The sequence below is a fragment of the Rutidosis leptorrhynchoides genome, chromosome 2 (genome assembly GCF_046630445.1).
Source record: "Rutidosis leptorrhynchoides isolate AG116_Rl617_1_P2 chromosome 2, CSIRO_AGI_Rlap_v1, whole genome shotgun sequence".
In the NCBI taxonomy this organism is placed as follows: domain Eukaryota; kingdom Viridiplantae; phylum Streptophyta; class Magnoliopsida; order Asterales; family Asteraceae; genus Rutidosis; species Rutidosis leptorrhynchoides.
The window spans coordinates 162,560,565-162,582,252 of record NC_092334.1 but is presented as its reverse complement, the minus strand read 5'-3'; positions in this window follow the sequence as shown (position 1 = coordinate 162,582,252).

Sequence of the window (21,688 nt, the reverse complement as noted above, 5' to 3'; positions counted from 1 at the left end):
TCAAAACAAGCGGATGAATAAGGTTTAGAATTGTGGATAGAATATAATCGTGTCGAGCTACTCTAGAAATGAGGCTAAAAATGGTGTTTCGGATAGGTTCGCCGGTAAGTGCTTCAGGTTCTTCGCCAATAGGGCAATATGATGGGTGGAAAGGATCTCCTTCTTCGCAATTCCATTAGTTAAGTCGACTACGAACCCATCCCCAATTCATATAGAATTTTTGATGGCTAATTGGTTGATCCATTCTGGTTATACTGCTTTCGGAGCTCGAACGGAAATCCATATCGGAATAGATGTTGGAATCTGAGGAACTGGAACTAGTGGCGAGTTCCATTTCGTACGATTGAGTAATGGGTTTTCGATATGAAATGATTTTCGGCTATCGGATGGTATTATAATTACATAGAATATCTATATATATAGAACAAAAGGTTTCATAGATTACGGAGGAATTTACGGAATATGTCAAGAAAAGTTTACAGTAACAGATACGCTAAGATATGAATTAGCAAATACGCTAAGATATGAATTTTGTCTATACACTATTCATGCAATCAATGCAGTAAGATGTGTCTAGACTAAGAATGATAAGTAGGTAATTTTTGACAAGAAATGATAAGCAAAACTTTTGACATGCAACTAAGGTCGAAGTCCAGACTCATTAATGCATCCTAACAACTACTAGTTAGACACACTAATGCAAGGCCTGGTTCGCTAAGACCACCGCTCTGATACCAACTGTGAAGACCCGTCCTAATCCATCCGGACGAAATCCATATCGATTATAAACGATTCACAACAGTTGATTACATCGCGAGGTACTTGACCCCTATATGATACATTTTACAAACATGGCATTCGTTTTTGAAAAGACAAACTTTCATTACATCGAAAGTTGACAGCAGGCATACCATTTCATAATATATCCAACTATAATTGACTTAATAATAATATTGATGAACTCAACGACTTGAATGCAATGTCTTTTGAAATATGCCATGAATGACTCCAAGTAATGTCTCTAATATGAGTTAATGCACAGCGGAAGATTTCTTTCGTACCTGAGAATAAACATGCTTTAAAGTGTCAACCAAAAGGTTGGTGAGTTCATTAGTTTAACATAAATAATCATTTCATAATTCTAATAGACCACAAGATTTCATACTTCCATTTCTCGTAAACATACGTCCCATGCATAGAGACAAAAATATCATTCATATGGATTGAACACCTGGTAACCGACATTCACAATATGCATTTAAGAATATCCCCATCATTCCGGGATCCTCCTTCGGACATGATATAAATTTCGAAGTACTAAAGCATCCGGTACTTTGGATGGGGCTTGTTGGGCCCGATAGATCTATCTTTAGGATTCGCGTCAATTAGGGTGTCTGTTCCCTAATTCTTAGATTACCAGACTTAATAAAAAGGGGCATATTCGATTTCAATAATTCAACCATAGAATGTAGTTTCACGTACTTGTGTCTATTTTGTAAAACATTTATAAATATTGCGCATGTATTCTCAGCCCAAAAATATAAAGGTTAAAAAGGCAAATGAAACTCACGCATATAAATATTGTAAAACAGTTATTAAAGCATTTGTATGTATTCTCAGCCCAAAAATGTAAAGAGTAAAGGGAGCAAATGAAACTCACAATATGATATTTTGTAGTAAAAATATGCATACGATGGAACTGAACAATGCAAGGTTGGCCTCGGATTCACGAACCTATATCAATTGTATATTTATTAACACATATAATGGAAATTACATAATTTCATTTATTAATATATATTATTTATATATTTGTAGTTATATAGCATTTATACTAAATTCCATTTAAAAAACGCATTCTTATATTATATCTTAAATTATATGTTATATATATTTATTTTGTATATATATTTAAAATGATTAATATATATATATATATATATATATATATATATATATATATATATATATATATATATATATATATATATATATATATATATATATATATATATATATATATATATATATATATATATATCATTAGTTTGCTATATGTAAGTATTTATATAAATAATGTTATTATTTTTGATATATAGTTATATGAAATATTAATATAATTCTAGTATATGTAATATGTATAATTAATGTACAAAATATTTATTTGTTAGAATGATAGTTTTGATAATATTGATTTATTAATAATAATAATAATAATAACTTTATTAAAAATGATAATACTAATACTAACAAAATAATGATAATAATATTAATTGTATGTATGATACTAATAATTATATTTTTAATATTTGTAATAACCTAATAACAATAATAATAGCAATAATAATAATAATAATAATAATAATAATAATAATAATAATAACAACAACAATAATAATAATAATAATAATAATGATGATGATGATAATAATAATAATAATAATAATAATAATAATAATAATAATAATAATAATAATAATAATAATAATAATAATAATAATAATAATAATAATAATAATTATTATTATTATTATTATTATTATAAGTAAACTACCTCAAAGAAGTAGCCCTTAAAAAATGCCCAAATCCAGGTTTGAACCCGCGACGTCCCGCTAACCCTATAACACCCTTAACCATTCCTCTGCTCGATCCATTCTTGAAATAATTCGCTCTTTTAATTATTTATCATATACAAAACTGTTATTATTTTCAACATTCCCCATTTTCGATTTATCATAATCATAATCATTATCTTTATTTATGATTTCATGTATCATTATCTTTTACTATCATCACCATCGACGAATATCGTCTTCTTCCATACGTACACCACCATCATCATGTTACTCACGTATGAATTCATCATCATCTTAATATCCTACGGTATCATCAATATCATCATATCACGATTTTCACAATCATCCTAATTATTTAGTTATCATTATCGAACCTTCATCATCATTAGCATCATATATCCACGTCATCATCTTCATGATCATTATCATCATCATCATTTCCTAAACACGACATCATCATCATTATCGATTTTGTAACCTCACCATTGTAACAAATAAGTTGTAGCCCATATAGTATAACCCAATTTCACAATGTAATAAACCAGCCCGTTTCTAGGATTAATAAGTTTTCTAGTTCATCGATTAGAATAGAAATAGAAGTCAACAACAGCTCATCATGGTTACGGTAACAACAACAGAATAGTAACTTATCAGCAGCAAGTAACGGATCAGTAGTATTACGAAAAATAGGATATAGACTTCATCATCGTTAATCATTATCACTTATATCATCATACTATCATCATCCTCACTATCCAAGCTGTAAACATCATCTTCTTCAAATTGTCATTCACCGATCATTATCTTATTCGTGTCATAACCGGAACAGACGAAAGAGGGAAACTAATAATAGTAGAAATAGTGAGTCGAGCTATTGCAGGTTACTTGGGTTGTTTTAACAGGAAATAAAACGCATCAAAGGTGTCGAGCAGTGATGGGTCTTTCAGCTATTTTCAGCTGAAACAAGAAATCCACAGCAGCAGCAATAATCCTCGTTGATTTGTTGGGTTCTAAAAATGAAATAGTAGTAACAGTTAACGAGTGTAGTAGTCTGATTTGAGTATTGGACTAAGGCTAGTGGCAGTTGTGGCCCAAGTAAGAAAGAAAGATCACAACCCAACAATTAAATTAAGGTTTACGGCCCATTAACTTATTTTAACATGTACGCTGAAATGAGATATGGTGGGGACGTCGACTTATATAACAGTAAAAGAATAAGTAATTTGAATCAATTAATCGCTGGATTTGAAAATCAATACACGTCTCCATCTTGAACCCCACTACAATATTCCATTATCTATATTATAACAAGAGATTACCAGCTGGAAAGAAAAAGGAATGCCACCTTTATTATATTCTTTTCAATTATCATAATCATCATCTTTCATCAGTTGTTGTCTTCTTGACAAAAGCATAAACAATTGGTTGGTATTGCGAGTAAGACAGAAAAACAGCAAATAGTAATAGTAACATGTTTATGATGGGTGTTTGATCGAGCTGCAAGAACAGAAAAAAATAATGTATGATGTTGCAAGGTGATTCAAATGAAGAGAGTGACTCGATGTGAAGTGGGTTATGGTGATGGTTACACGGTAGTGGAGTGGTGATGGTGATTTAGGTTTTTCGATGGTGTTTGGTTTGGTGGTCTTCGGTTAACATGAACAACAACAATTCAAATGGGTTTGGGTTGGTTTTCGATGGTTGGTGTCGAGCATGGGAGGTGATAGTGGTTGGGACTCGACTACTAGAGGGAACCGAAAGGTGGTGTCTATTAGGTGACCGAGGGTGGAGAGATAAGGGTGGTCACCATGGTGGTTTAGGGTGGCGACTATATGGTGAGTGACTGTGGTGGCAGCCGATTAAGGAGTGGTGTTCTTGGTCATGTGCAACAGAAACAGATAAATAAATGTAGCAGTTAACATCAACCGAAGTAGGATTGTTTGAATGATAATGACAGTTGTGTTGTGATTTCGAACATAACAAAAAAATGAAGGGTGGTGGTGTCGGTTTGATCAAGAAGAAGATGACCTTTTCATTTGTAATTGGGTGCTCCAATGATGGCGTGAAAGATAGTGGTGCTAGAAGGTTGGCGACGGTTGTTGAACAGGAACAAATCATACATACAATGATAGTAGTGGTAACAATCGATGGTGGTTTTGATTGCCGTTGGTTGTGGTCTTGCGGTTGTGCAAAAGAAAGAAGGAAGAAGATGTGGGTTCTTGTTTGCTTGAGTACATGTGTATATTTCTAATATATGCATATATGTATCTATATAATAGATAACAGAAAGATATGAAAGTAAATATAATACTATCATAATGCAAACAATAACAATCACACAATATAAAGTCATCTCAATTATCAATTAGAATTCAATTAACCACCGTAAAGCAAACGTTTGTTTGGATTTTATGCCGACACTCATTTAATATCATTACTTTCGATAAAATATAAAATAATATAATCATTGGTTAAGTCATAAATTGCCTAATATTTACATCTAACAATATTAAGTTGATGTGGACTGTTGCCATCCCATGTACGTACTATTTTTATTATTATTAAGAATAAAAGGTTTTGCTTTATTTATCAACTGTCATTTTACGTTTAATTGAGAGTCCACAATTTAATCCTATAATGATGTTATTGGTTTTGTAACTTGGTGGACAAACATGGGTTAACGCATGTATACTCTCATATAAGCACTTAAATCCTCATATTAGTTTTTCTTAAAATTTTATAATTATAATTTCATCGTATTATATATATACGTTTTATGATAAGTTTAATTATATCTTAAGCTATTTTACATAACAACTAAATCATATAATATTTTAGTAATGTAATTCAAGTTATAATATATATACATATGTAATTACAAACAGTTGTTCGTGAATCATCGGGAATTGTCGAATGTCAATTGAATATATGAAACAGTTCAAAATTTTTGAGACTCAACCTAACAGACTTTTCTTATCGTGTCAAAATATAAAATCGTATCGAGAGTTTGATTTAAAATTAGTCGAAATTTGCAGGGTCGTCACACTTTACCTCAGTTTCTACCGCTTTCACATGTGCTAGGACTGCAAAACGTCCCTTCTTCATAATCTTTTGCGCTTTCAAGCAACTAATGAGGTTCAACTTCGAGGTACATCTCTCTCCATAGATAACCAGTGGCTCGCCATCTCCTTGTGGTATGCGAAGTACTTTATCTCCACAGATAATATCGGCCCTTATCTTACTCAACCAAATCATACCAACGATCACGTCAAAACTTCCCAGTTTGATAGGTATCAAGTCAATTTCGAAATCTGCACCAGCTACGTTGATAATAGCTCCACGACTAATATGGTCAACCTTTTCAAGTTTTCCATTGGCGACCTCGACAAGCATACTCTCTTTTAACGGGACTAATGACCAATTAATCTTATCGCAAAAGTGTCTACATACATAACTTCTATCCGCACCAGTATCAAACAAGATAGAAGCTAAAAGATTGTTGATTTTGAATATACCTGTCACCAAGTCGGAGTTTTCGCGTGCGTCCCTTGCATTAACGTTGAAAGCTCTAGCGCACGGTGGTCCGCCATCTTTTCGCTTATTTGGACACATATTTCTGAAATGGCCCGTCTGTCCGCATTCGTAACACTTCTTCGGCCCGTTGGTGTTCGGCTTCCCATTCAAAGTAGTGACCTTGCAGTCTTTCCCAACATGCCCAGTCCGTTGGAACTTCTCGCAGATAACATTGCAATACCTAGTGTGGTGTTTGTAACACAGCTTGCATTGAGGTAGGGTTCCCTTGTAGTTCGGGTTGGAGTTGGTATTGTTGTTGGGGTTTCCACCGTTGTTGTTTCCTCTGAAACCCTCATGTCATTTCGCCGGGTTCTGTTCATAGTTTCTTCCCCTGTTGTTGTTGTTGTTGTTGTTGTTGTTGTTGTTGTTGTTGTTGTGGTTATCCCATTTGCGCTTCTCACTAGTACCCGCTTCAGATTTAGTTTTCTCCGGTTCATCGATGGTTATTTGATTCATTAAAGTATGCGCCATGCGAATCGCTTCGGGAACATTCGGTGGTTTGGACGAGGTGATGTTTCCCTTGATGGACTTAGGGAGTCCCCAGAAGTACCTTTCCATTCGTTTGAATTCCGGGGTGACCATTGTCGGACACATCAGGGCTAGTTCCAAAAATCTCCTGTTGTAACCATCAAGGTCGTTCCCAACGGCCTTTAACTGCATGAATTCCATCTCCATCTTTTGTATTTTGGTTCTCGGAAAATACTCATCAATCATTGCCGCTTTGAATTCCTCCCATGGCGTAGCATACGCCTCATCGATACCTTTCGCTTGAGCTAACGTGATCCACCACGTTAGTGCATTGTCAGATAGTGTGCACGAAGAAAACTTGGTCTTATTGTCCTCCGAACAGTTGCTAACTAGGAATACTGATTCAAGTTTCTCGAACCATCTGGTGAGACCAACCGGTCCCTCGGTTCCACTGAAGTTATGCGGTTTGCAGCTCTGGAATTCCTTGTAAGTACACCCATTTCGAATTGGTGGGATAACCGGTGGTGGTGGCGGTGGAGCTTGGAGGTTTCTTTCTGCTAGGGCTGCGGCTACACGTTCTTGGATCATCTCTTCAATTTGAGCAGCAGTAGGTGTGGATCGACCGTTAGCCATGGTGTTCTATACAAACATTTTGACTCAAGTCAAAATCCAGCATTCAATATGTAATAATATAGTATATAACAACCAACATGTAAACAGCACAACACAAGTTAATTATGTAACGCAAGTTGATACAAGTACCGCAAAACACCATACAGTAACGTAAATAGAACACTTGTGCAAAAAGTAACATCACAAAGCTTCCATTCATTAATAATAATAAGTTTCATACATCTGAATAAGTTCGTACAATACATAAGTAAAACTTAAAACTACAACTAGATTACATAATGAAATCTAAATACAAAAGTCCTACGGTGAAGGTGGGTGTAGGATGTCTAAAACCTGAGCCAACTGCTCCTCGAGCTCAGTAACCCGAGCTCGGAGGGTTCCCACCTCCCTTGTCAATTCCTCGACAGTGGGAGCTGGTGGGGCGGGCGGTGCTGGTTGTGCAGGTGGGGCCGGTGGAGCGGATGGTGCAGACCGCACGAAACGGGGTGCAGACGTCCAGGCTCTAGAAATAGTCAGTACGTAACGGGGAACCTTACGTATCTGTGGGTCGGCAGGGTACGGTACAAGCCATTTACGGGCAGTAACCCTCCGACGCCGACCAAAAGCGTCAGTGAAAGCACGACCTCCATTCACCCCTGGAATGACGGTGCCATCAGGACGGTACCGCTTCTTCGGCGGGGTGGAGGGTGCCTGTATAGGTACGTCATCAAGGTTCTCTTCGTCGGAGTCATCTGTAGAGGAGTCATCGGATGAAGGATCATCAGAATCATGTGGTGGTGACACGGGTGGCTGAACTGGTCGTCCATGAGCGGCCATCATCTGTCTGTATCTGAATGGCGGAATTGGCACTAAACGTCCATCTGGAGCGCATCGGCACGGCATTCGCATATGGTTACGGAATGGCCCTTCCCCGAACTCCGCGGGGATCACAACACCACCGATGCGGGGCTGTGGCTCCAAGGATCCAGGAGCAGACAAAGCTGGAATCTCTGTAGGGTCCACGTGTCCATCAATAGTAGCCACTGGTGCAGGCGCCTGGCTGCTAGTCCCGGAAGATGAAGCGCCGGGGTCACTCGTGGGTAGCGGGTTCGATGTGTCGGCAGCAGCAGCAGGTGGGGTGGCTAACGAGTCTAAACTGCCCAAAACGATAGCAGGTGGTACATCCGACATCTGAACAAGGAAAAATAAATTTTCCATGTCAGTAAGTCATAAAGCAAGCACGTATTAGGCCAACAGTTTAAATCATGTATAACAATAAGTAGCATGGCAATAATAACGAATCGTACAGAAGTAGCATGCAATTCAAAGCAAGTAATATCATACAGTAGTGAAATCATAAGGCATATAGCAGTAACAGTAAGCAGCAGCATGCAGTAAGTTCAGCGGAAACAAGTAAACTAGCAAGTTGTAGATTAGTCATATTAGTGAATCCTACTCGGGTCGGTCTTAGACTCACTAATGCAACCAAATTCCCTACAACCAATGCTCTGATACCAAATGTGACGCCCCGTACAAAACCATCGTGTACGAATCATCAACAACAGGATCATTACAAGGTTAAGTACTATATGCGTTTTCAAAAAGAGTTTGCATTCATTAATAAAGTGATGTCTAAACCAACATCGAATGTTTTACAATCCAAAAGCATGCTTCACTAAGTAGAAGCAAATAATAAGTGTATGTGACCACAACGGTCGTTACAAGTCATAGTTCAAAAGTACTAATGTTTGAATGCAAAATAAAGTAGTTCATGCGATAACAACTCTAAGCTGCGGGTGTCTACAGCACGACTAGTACACAGCGGAAGCTAACCTCAAGCACCTGAGAAAAACATGCTTTAAAACGTCAACACAAAGGTTGGTGAGCTATAGTTTAAGTATAACAGTAATGTAAGGTAGGCCACGAGATTTCAGTGCTACAAAGAGCGTTTCAAAATAGTATGATAAAGTATATGTTAACCGTGGGCACTTGGTAACTAACTTAACGTTTATACCCCCTGAAAGTACACTTGGCAAGTGCGTATGTCTACGAAGTATTAAACACTCGTTAAATGCTAGAGCTACTAGCCTGAGTGGGGATGTCAAACCCTATGGATCCATATCTAAGATTCGCGTTCACGGTTCAAAAACCAATGATTAAACGTTACCGAGCTAAAGGGAATGTTTCTGCCGTTGTATAACCCACACATATATAAGTTTAAGTACTCGTGCCTAGTATGTAAAACATAAAATCCGCATGTATTCTCAGTTCCCAAAATAAGTTAAAGTAAAAAGGGAATGATATAACTCACAATGATAAAGTAGCGGTAAAGTCGAGTCGGGAAAAGTGTGCAAGTAATCGGTCCGAAAGTCCTCAACCTAAGTCAAATAGTACTAAATTAGTAAATCGTCCGAATAGGTTTAAAAGTATGTAAATAAGGTCTTAAAGGTCATCATCAGTCATCATCAAACAAAAGGCGTAAAGTAGGTTTCGTTTATGAAAGTAGTTTAAAACAAAGTCTGAATTCGATCAGTCACCACGGTCTCTACCCTTACTGAATTAAGGTGAGACAAATGGCCATGGCTCCGTATATGAGTCCTTTAAGTGTGGTAAGATTTACAGAAGCAAACTCGTCTTCGTTTGACCGTGGCGACGGTCTAAGTGCGAGTAGGTCAGAAATTCCTTCACAACGTTAAAGGACATAGTGACGATCGGAGGGCCATAAATCCTAAACCGTAACTCGGATTAAGACGAGTCCTATATGAAAAGTTATCTACTCGAACAGAGATATTTGAAAATCAAGGTTACAGCAGCCCAGGTTTATTGGTCTGTTACAGACACAGCAGAACAGTAGGTTGTAAACAGAAACAGAAAGATAAATGGGTTCCGGTGGGTTTTGGTGCTTGATGTTCATCATGGTTCTCATCCTTGATGCATATGGCTTCAAGAGTACAAATCATTGATGTGTTTACATCATCTTTACCATGGTTTGACCATCATAACCCAAGTGCAAGTCTAAGACATGAATCACAACTCACTTAAGTATTGCAAGTGTTTAGATGAACCAAAGTTTCATCAAAGTCTTAGATTTACTAACTAAGTTTTGACAATTATGACACAAGTGTGAGTCTAAGACATGTACATCAACTCACTTAAGAGTTGTATGAAGTTGATGAACCAAAGTTACATCAAGGTCTTAGATCTAACACTTACATGAACTTTAAAAGTAAAAACAAGTTACAAACTTGAAGTAAACTTATGAAATCAAGATCTTGAGTTGTAGAACATAGTTCTTAGTTTGATCTTGAAGATCAAAGACTCAAAAGTCTAGATCTACCATAAGTGTACCAAGTTATAATTAAAAAGTTTCATTTATATGTTCTTGAACTTTTAAAGTTAACTTTAAGTTCAAGATTAATGAGATCAAGGTTAACTAGTAACACTTGACCACTAACTAACAACATGAAATTAAAGTGCATGATATAAAGAGATAAACTAAGTAAATAAGTAAAAGGTTCATGGTTGTTCATACTTTTAAAGATTCAACCAAAGTTTGATCTTTAAGTAAAGTAAACTTTAAGTTTACTTCAAGAACTACAAGTATGATTTTAATCAACACATGAACTTGCAATCTTTTAAGAAAGTGTATGTAGAACATATCTAGTAAGTTTATGTTCTTGTTGTGATGCCCCATACTAAATCATCATGTACGGACCATCAACAACAGGATCATTACAAGGTTAAGTACTATATGCGATTTCAAAAAGAGTTTGCATTCATTAATAAAAGGTGACATCATAACTAACGTCAAATGTTTTACAATCCAAAAGCATGCTTCGCTAAGTAGAAGCAAATAAATAAGTGTACGTGACCCAAAATGGTCGTTACAAAGCATAGTTCAAAAGTACTAAAGTTTGAATGCAAGATAAAGTAGTTCATGCGGTGACAACTCTAAGCAGCGGGTGTCTACAGCATAACAAGTCCACAGCGGAAGCTAACCTCAAGCACCTGAGAAATACATGCTTAAAAAAGTCAACACAAAGGTTGGTGAGCTATAGTTTAAGTATAACAGTAATGTAAGTTGGCCAAGAGATTTCAGTGCTACAATGAGCATTTCAAAACAGTATGATCAAGTATATGTTAACCGTGGGCACTTGGTAACTAACCTAACGTTTATACCCCCTGAAAGTACACTTGGCAAGTGTGTATGTTTACAAAGTATTAAACACTCATTAAATACTAGCGCTACTAGCCCGAGTGGGAATGTCAAACCCTATGGATCCATATCTAAGATTCGCGTTCACCGGTTCAAAAACCAATGACTAAACGTTACCGAGCTAAAGGGAATGTTTCTGCTGTTATATAACCCACACATATATAAGGTTTAAGTACTCGTGCCTAGTATGTAAAATATAAAATCCGCATGTATTCTCAGTTCCCAAAATAAGTTAAAGTAAAAAGGGAATGGTATAACTCACAATGATAATGTAGTCGTAAAGTCAGTTCGAAAAAGGTGTGCAAGTAATCGGTCTGAAGGTCCTCAACCTAAGTCAAATAGTACTAAGTCAGTAAATCGTCTTAATAGGTTTAAAAGTATGTAACCAAGGTCTTAAGGGTCATCATCATTCATCATCAAACAAAAGGCGTAAAGTAGGTTTCGTTTATGAAAGTAGTTTAAAACAAAGGCTGACTTCAGTCAGTCACCACGACCTCTACCCTTACTGAAATAAGATGAGACCAGTGGCCATGGCTCCGTATATGAGTTCTTTAAGTGTGGTAAAATTTCCAGAAGCAAACTCATCTTTGTTTGACCGTGGAGACGGTCTAAGTGCGAGTAGGTCAGAAATTTCTGCACAACATTAAAAGGACATAGTGACGATCGGAGGGCCATAAATCCTAAACCGTAACTCGGATTAAGACGAGTCATATATGAAAAGTTATCTACTAGAAAATATATATTTGAAAATCATATTCACAACAGCAGAACAATAGGTAGAGAACAGTAAGCAGATAAATAATGGGTTCCGGTGGGTTTGGTGTTTGATGTTCATCATGGTTCTCATCCTTGATGCCTATAGCTTCAAGTGTACAACTCATTGATGTGTTTACATCATATTTACCAATTTTTGACCATCATAACCCTTGTGCAAGCCCAAGACATGTAGCACAACTTCACTTAAGAGTTGTAAGTGTTTTGATGAACCAATGTTACATCAAAGTCTTAGATCTAACACATACATGAACTTTAAAGCTAATAACAAGTTACAAACTTGAAAGTAAACTAACTAATCAAGATCTTAAGATGTAGAACATAGTTCTTAGTTAGATCTTGAAGATCCAAGACCCAAAAGTCTAGATCAAGCATAAGTATACAAAGTTATATTTAAAGAAAACTTATTTATGTGTTCTTGAACTTTTAAGTTATCTTTTAGTTCCAAGAGATATGAGATCAAGACTAACTTGTAGTACTTGACCAACAACAACCAAAATCATAAAATTAAAGTGCAAGTAACACTAAATAAACAAGTAAATGAGTTCATGGATTTCATACTTTAAAGATTCAAACTAAAGTTTGATCTTTAAAAAAGTAAACTTTAAAGTTTACTAACATGACTTACAAGTATGTTTTCACAACACATGAACTTAAGTCTTTGAAACTTTAAAAGTAGAACATAAACTAGTAAGTTTATGTTCTTAAATGTTCTTGTAAATACAAGATGAATGAAGAATCAAACTAGTAAGTTTGATCTTGTAACTAGTATAGAACAACAACAACAAAGTAAGCAACTACAACTAACAATTACAAGTAAGTAAACAATAATCAAGTAACAAAAGATGATGATGATAAAGAGGTGCTAAGTATTCGGTTTTTAAGACAAGAAATGAGGAAGAATGTTCATGTTACTTACACTATTTTGAGAGAAAAGTGAGAGGAAAAGTAGAGAGAAAAATGCAAGTAACTTTGTGTGTGTTTTGGAATGAAAGAATGGAAGTAAGAAGTAAACAAAATTTGAAACCAAACCCTCCTTTTACAACCCCCAAAGTCACGGCCAAAGAGGAAAAGAGGGGTAGGAAATTATCTACTAGTCTCATACATGTAAAACCTTTAAAAGTTGGTTAATGAGGGTGCTTACATGGGAAGTATCATGTAACTAGATTCCATACAAGGTTTATTAGTCTAGTTTAATTCTAAGGTAATACTTACATGTTAAATGGGCCAAATAATCCATTAAAGAAGTAGAGTGGGCTCTTTAAGTCCATTAACACCAATAAAAGCCCAAGTTCAAGTAACTAACAAGTTAAGTCCAACAAAGCCCAAGTAATTAACTAAAAGCCTTAGTTAATTAAAATGATTAATAAACTTAATCATGAATGCAAATAATATCTAAAAATATTATTCATGAAAGTTTCGAGTGTCACAAAGACTTTTCGGGCACTTAAAAGTCAAGTACGGGCAATCATGGCAACATGTAAATGTAATAACATACATTCGTTTAATCACACGTAATAATAATAATAATAATAATAATTAATAAATAAATGTTGGAATTTCCAGGGTCGTTACATTGCCCACCTGTTAAAGAAAATTTCGTCCCAAAATTTTAAGGAGTGTCCAATAATGGTACCGTATTCGAATAAGAAGGAGCGTATCATAGTTCCGTGAGACCCGTGGGCTCAGAAGTAAGTTATTTACCCTGAAAGGTATTTCGGTGTATGAAAGTAAGAATGGGTACATGCCATTAATTAAGTCTCGTGTCTTAAAAGATCCGCAAATCGATTTTGTTTCTGCTTAACATGAGTATGTCATCTGAATGTATATCCACAAAAGGATAGATGGTGTGTCTAGCCTTACATGCATCTTCAGTAAGATGGATGCATGAAATGCATCATGAATGTTTCTAAACTCATCTAAAACATTGAGCGCTTATGTCGTAATACAAAGATGACAGGTAGGATGGAAAACATGGTGATCACAACCATGCCATTTAATGTCTGGATAGCGTTAGCCACGGATTTTACAAAACCCCTTGATTTCAGAAGGAGGCCATAGGCATAAGGAACCCGATATTTAAGAACGTTTCATTTGAATTAATGAGTTGAACTTTTAGCTGAAAGTGACCAATCAGACTTGCAAGCCATAATTATTTAGTGTCTTTAGGATGGTCTGAGCGAAAAATGAAAGGTACCACCCATTTTACCACACTGTAGATGGACTTATCCTTGGATGGAATGAAAGCACAGTTCTGTAATGTAACTTCATCCTTTCAGTTACATGTTGAAGTTAGGGTTAACGTTAACTAGAGCAACATACAGTTGCAACCAATGAAGGAATGAATGTGTAGAGTAACCACATCAGTGTCGTAGATGTTTTAAGCAGTCTCCTCCCAAAGGGGGTAACAAGATTCACAGGTTCTCAGAGTATCTTATATTACATTTCCAAAAGAAAGTCGCACGAAAGGCGTGAGAGTGAACTCCTTGTGTGGTTCGTTCTGAATTTATCTGTGTACTTAAGGGGGCGAGCGAATGAGAAGATACGTGAACTCTTGGTCCTAAAGAATGGTTTATTCCGAGTGAAAAGAATCTCCAAAATGATTCTTGTATCTCAACATACTGATTCATAGAGATGGTGTTTACGAGGGTGTTGCGTTTAGCCGTGAAGTATTGAGAGTGGAAACTCACCTAGTGCTTGTCCTACGATGGGGTGGCTACTGAGTGTACCCTGAAAACTGATTTATCGGCCCGCATTTTTGTCATGTCTAGCTTTAAAAGAACATTTTATGAGTGCAAAGATTTTCTAATAATTTTTTTTTATAAAACCGCCATCCAAAGTGGCTCAAGAGTTTTTAACAAAAGATCTTAATAGTAAGTTTCATCTCTTAACAGAGGGCGAGAAAAAGTGTGTTCCATACATGGTGTAGTATAATATACGAAAACCTTTAATAAAATCAACTAACGGAGTTTTGAAAAACAAAACCTTTAAATGTTTGTTGTGACAACGTAAACGGAATGAAGTTCCTAGTAAATTTAGAAGTAGGTACAACGTGTACCATTTTACTCAAAACTATTTGACTTAAGTTGAATAACTCGGTAAGGAGCGGTTTTTTTTTTTTTTTAAATAATTGAAGATATAACTTAGTATCAAAATAAGTAAGTATAAATTTATACATATATGATTTTATAAATCATTTAAGTGACCGAAAAGTTTTTAGTACTTTCATTGTCTGTAAATCTTGTGAGGACCGCACAAATAAACAATATGTAAAAATTTTGATAAATATAGTTTTCGTATTTCAAAGGTTATGAGTTGGAAAAGATTGAGTGGAAAAGCTTTGAATCATCGGGGGCCAGTTACTAGGAAATGAAAACTAATGACATAAATGTAGTTTTGGTAATAATCGGGACACAAGTCTTTGGGCCAAAATATTCACTTGCGAAGCCGTTGCTAAAGAGTGAGGTACGAAGGATAGAGCACGAGGATGAGAAGTTAATCGCTTCTTGAATTTACAAAATGCCAACCAGGTCATGACTAATGATAAGGTCGGAATACTGATGGTGTTGGTATCACTAAATGAGAGTTTCTTGGAATGAGTCAGTATTTAGAGTCATGTAAGAAAGAGCATTGTTCTAACTGGTGTGGTGAAACAAATCCATGGGGTACGTAATGGTTTTTAAATGGTTTAAGTGTCAGTGGATGCCCAAAGGCTCTGAATGATGTGGCAGAAGTGTCTTCAACACATACACACATGAATCTTTCGATTTCAACGGTTGCAAAGTTTTCATGATGACTTGGGTACGAATGAGCAACGAAAAGTTTTATATAATAAGCAACGAAGGTTTTATAAAAATCGTTTATGGTGACAATGTAAGAGAAAGAATGAAGTTCTTAGTAAAATAGGGTAATGTACAACACGTACCGTTCAAAGTATGATATCTTTTGAATAAAAGATTTGATTTGTAACAGTGAAAGTGAAGTTTCATATGTACTTGTCAAAAATTAATACTCATTTACTTTATTTTATATAACGGATACGAATTAAAAAATTTTCATGAATGGCAAACAAAATAAATTTATTTTTATAAAGCTTTGAGAGGATAGCACAGTAAAATAATGTGTGAAAAATTTTGGCAAACAAAATTTTCATATTTCGGGAGTTACAAGTTGGAAAAGATTGATGAGAATCGTGTAAAAGACTTTTGAAAATTCGAGTGATATTTGAGGTAATAAAAACCATTGAATTTATATGTGATTGACGACTATTTGTAGGGCATAAGTCTTTTGACCAAAAAAAATGCTTAAGTGTGAAGTTGTTGCTTATAAGTGAGATACGAATGGGAGGGCATGAGGATGAGAGTTAACCACTCATTGATTTTTAGAAGGTTTCGAACCGGTATGACTAATATCGAGGTAAGAAAGATGATGTTGTGGTTATCATCGAATAAGAAATTCCTTGTAATACGTTAGGATTTAGAGTTGCGTAAGAATGAGTATCAAATGAGATTCTTGAGAAATCTTCAATATAGAATTTGAATTGCTGAAGTAACGGAATAAAATTTCCTTTACGTATCGTTGTGCATTTTGTCCATTGTATCGGTTTCTTTCATGGCTAGGAAGTGAGTAGTTTTGGCGAGATGGTCAATAATAACCTAGATGATGTCCTAACCGCCTACCGTCCCTGGTAGTTAGTGATGAATTTCTTCCCATTCCCATTGTGAGATTTCGGGTTGTTGTCATGTAACTAATAAGGTTCAGTTTTCGGGCTACATCTCTCCCCATAATAGTTTCACCATTCTTGCGAGGTATACGAATAAATTTTCCTGATTATAAATAAATTCCTCTTTCATCCTTGAAAGTCAGTTCGTTCCAACTATTTCATCAAACTTCCTAACTTGATGAGTATTAGGTTAATCTTATAGTTTACCCCAAATCAAATCTTACTGTACTACTGTGAAAAATTCTATCAATCTTCTCAAATAACATATGCCTGTACGCAGGTAACTAATCCTTTTCAACTACTACATTAAAACTCCCAAGTTTGGTTAATATGAGGTCATCCCCAAATGACCCACTTGTTAATCTTAAAGTACTACCTTAAATTATTCCTCTATCTTCCTCAGTTTACCATTTGCTTGTGTCCTATAGAATACTTAATTCCCATGGTTGTTGATGGTTTATTATTCATGATAACGCTAAGGTTCTTAGATGTAAGGTTTCTATCATTCTAGTATTGAACAACTCCGAAACAATAAAACGTTGTGCCGAAATGTACCCTAACGAGAATCAGGATCCATGCAAGTTTTCATAATGGTTTCTTTACCGCAGGTAAGTTTAAAGTTTTTCCTATAGGGAAACTTTTCCTTAAATATCCAGGGTGTCGATATCTATAACAAATTTTCGGGTTATCAGTCCTGCAATCAAAGCCCTTCTTGTATAGTATCTGGGCTACATGGTTATTCTTTTCCTACCTTTAACAGGCTATATTGCGTATGCTCAAGTGATTCCTAACAAATTATCTGCTGGATCACCCCATATTCCTCATGCAGTAACATTGGAACTTCTGCATGATTTACTTCAATATAATCACGCTGGCCTGGCGTCATTATATTTTACTAAATCGTGCGTTCATTCCAATACCATTCCATATGGTCAATGTAACGTGATCACTTCCAATTATACACAATTTCATCTAACGGTGCTATATCTATGCCATCTCAAAACAGAATCTACACCACTAATCTCACGGTTTCTCGGTGTGGGTGCGTATGTTCCATAGGTCGTGCACCAATGCTTAAATGCCTCGAAGTTTCTTTAAAATATTCGGGTCCATGTAAGGTCGTTAGATTCCTTTCTAGAAATTCAATCTGGGTCTCGTGTTGAGTTGTACGTGTAGCAAGTAGTGATACGATGTGTCTCGAGGCGACTTCCAGGTCTTTGGGTATGGTTGAGCATCAGTAGAAGACACGACGACCTTGTTAAAGGGAATGCCTTCCCGACTGCTCCAATGTCTAGTAGTGTTAGGGACCTAGGTCCAGAGGTGTCGTTAGATCGTCGAGCGGTGGTGAAGAATGAAAGAGTTAAGTGACGGTCATGCAAGCGTACAGGGTATGTGTCAACTGAACAATCTTCTAGATTGCGTGAAGTAATGTTTCGATCTCATGAACGGTGGAGCAGTAGTAACAGGTGGATTACACTACTTGTTCTTAGGGTTAGACGAGCGGGAAAGTAGTTCAGGAAAACATCTGAACTGGGAAGGATAAGTTCTCTACGTCGGTACAACGAATAATAGACATGTAGCAAGCGCGTAATCCAGGCATAACAACTACAGCAGCCTAGATCGTTTACAGCAGCACGTAGCATGGCAATAGTAACAGTATCATTCCGAAGTAACATGTTAAAAGCAGATAGTGGCATGCAGTAATGAGAGTAAGCAAAAGCATACAGCGAGTTTACATAGTAGTAAAAAGGAAACGGTAACATGCAGTAAGTTCATGCAGCAATAGAAGTAAGCAGTAGCATGAAGTAGTAGTAAACAGTAACGTGCAGTAATATAACACAGTAGCATGCAATCGAAAGCAGATAATATCATGCAGTAGTGTAAACAAGTAGCAGTATATGATATATAGCAGTAAAAGCAAGCAGCAGCATGCAGTAAGTTCCGCAGAAACAAGTAAACTAGCAAGTTGTAGATTAGTCCTATTAGTGAATCCTACTCGGGTCGGTCTTAGACTCACTAATGCAACCTAATTCCCTACAACCAATGCTCTGATACCAAATGTGATGCCCCGTACTAAATCATCATGTACGGACCATCAACAACAGGATCATTACAAGGTTAAGTACTATATGCGATTTCAAAAAGAGTTTGCATTCATTAATAAAAGGTGACGTCATAACTAACGTCAAATGTTTTACAATCCAAAAGCATGCTTCGCTAAGTAGAAGCAAATAAATAAGTGTACGTGACCCAAAATGGTCGTTACAAAGCATAGTTCAAAAGTACTAAAGTTTGAATGCAAGATAAAGTAGTTCATGCGGTGAGAACTCTAAGCAGCGGGTGTCTACAGCATAACAAGTACACAGCGGAAGCTAACCTCAAGCACTTGAGAAATACATGCTTAAAAAGTCAACACAATGGTTGGTGAGCTATAGTTTAAGTATAACACTAATGTAAGTAGGCCACGAGATTTCAGTGCTACAACGAGCGTTTCAAAACAGTATGATAAAGTATATGTTAACCGTGGGCACTTGGTAACTAACTTAACGTTTATACCCCCTGAAAGTACACTTGGCAAGTGTGTATGTTTACGAAGTATTAAACACTCGTTAAATGCTAGCGCTACTAGCCCGAGTGGGGATGTCAAACCCTATGGATCCATATCTAAGATTCGCGTTCACCGGTTCAAAAACCAATGACTAAACGTTACCGAGCTAAAGGGAATGTTTCTGCCGTTATATAACCCACACATATATAAGGTTTAAGTACTCGTGCCTAGTATGTAAAATATAAAATCCGCATGTATTCTCAGTTCCCAAAATAAGTTAAAGTAAAAAGGGAATGCTATAACTCACAATGATAATGTAGTCGTAAAGTCGGTTCGGAAAAGGTGTGCAAGTAATCGGTCCAAAGGTCCTCAACCTAAGTCAAATAGTAATAAGTCAGTAAATCGTCTTACTAGGTTTAAAAGTATGTAAACAAGGTCTTAAGGGTCATCATCATTCATCATCAAACAAAAGGAGTAAAGTAGGTTTCGTTTATGAAAGTAGTTTAAAACAAAGGCTGACTTCAGTCAGTCACCACGACCTCTACCCTTACTGAAATAAGGTGAGACCAGTGGCCATGGCTCCGTATATGAGTCCTTTAAGTGTGGTAAAATTTCCAGAAGCAAACTCGTCTTTGTTTGACCGTGGCGACGGTCTAAGTGCGAGTAGGTCAGAAATTTCTGCACAACATTAAAAGGACATAGTGACGATCGGAGGGCCATAAATCCTAAACCGTAACTCGGATTAAGACGAGTCATATATGAAAAGTTATCTACTCGAAAAGATCTATTTGAAAATCATATTCACAACATCCCAGGTCTACTGGTCTGTTACAGAAACAGCAGAACAATAGGCAGAGAACAGTAAGCAGATAAATAATGGGTTCCGGTGGGTTTGGTGTTTGATGTTCATCATGGTTCTCATCCTTGATGCCTATAGCTTCAAGTGTACAACTCATTGATGCGTTTACATCATATTTACCAATTTTTGACCATCATAACCCTTGTGCAAGTCCAAGACATGTAGCACAACTTCACTTAAGAGTTGTAAGTGTTTTGATGAACCAATGTTACATCAAAGTCTTAGATCTAACACATACATGAACTTTAAAGCTAATAACAAGTTACAAACTTGAAAGTAAACTAACTATTCAAGATCTTAAGATGTAGAACATAGTTCTCAGTTAGATCTTGAAGATCCAAGACCCAAAAGTCTAGATCAAGCATAAGTATACAAAGTTATATTTAAAGAAAACTTATTTATGTGTTCTTGAACTTTTAAGTTATCTTTTAGTTCCAAGAGATATGAGATCAAGACTAACTTGTAGTACTTGACCAACAACAACCAAAATCATAAAATTAAAGTGCAAGTAACACTAAATAAACAAGTAAATGAGTTCATGGATTTCATACTTTAAAGATTCAAACTAAAGTTTGATCTTTAAAAAAGTAAACTTTAAAGTTTACTAACATGACTTACAAGTATGTTTTCACAACACATGAACTTAAGTCTTTGAAACTTTAAAAGTAGAACATAAACTAGTAAGTTTATGTTCTTAAATGTTCTTGTAAATACAAGATGAATGAAGAATCAAACTAGTAAGTTTGATCTTGTAACTAGTAAAGAACAACAACAACAAAGTAAGCAACTACAACTAACAATTACAAGTAAGTAAACAATAATCAAGTAACAAAAGATGATGATGATAAAGAGGTGCTAAGTATTCGGTTTTTAAGACAAGAAATGAGGAAGAATGTTCATGTTACTTACACTATTTTGAGAGAAAAGTGAGAGGAAAAGTAGAGAGAAAAATGCAAGTAACTTTGTGTGTGTTTTGGAATGAAAGAATGGAAGTAAGAAGTAAACAAAATTTGAAACCAAACCCTCCTTTTACAACCCCCAAAGTCACGGCCAAAGAGGAAAAGAGGGGTAGGAAATTATCTACTAGTCTCATACATGTAAAGCCTTTAAAAGTTGGTTAATGAGGGTGCTTACATGGGAAGTATCATGTAACTAGATTCCATACAAGGTTTATTAGTCTAGTTTAATTCTAAGGTAATACTTACATGTTAAATGGGCTAAATAATCCATTAAAGAAGTAGAGTGGGCTCTTTAAGTCCATTAACACCAATAAAAGCCCAAGTTCAAGTAACTAACAAGTTAAGTCCAACAAAGCCCAAGTAATTAACTAAAAGCCTTA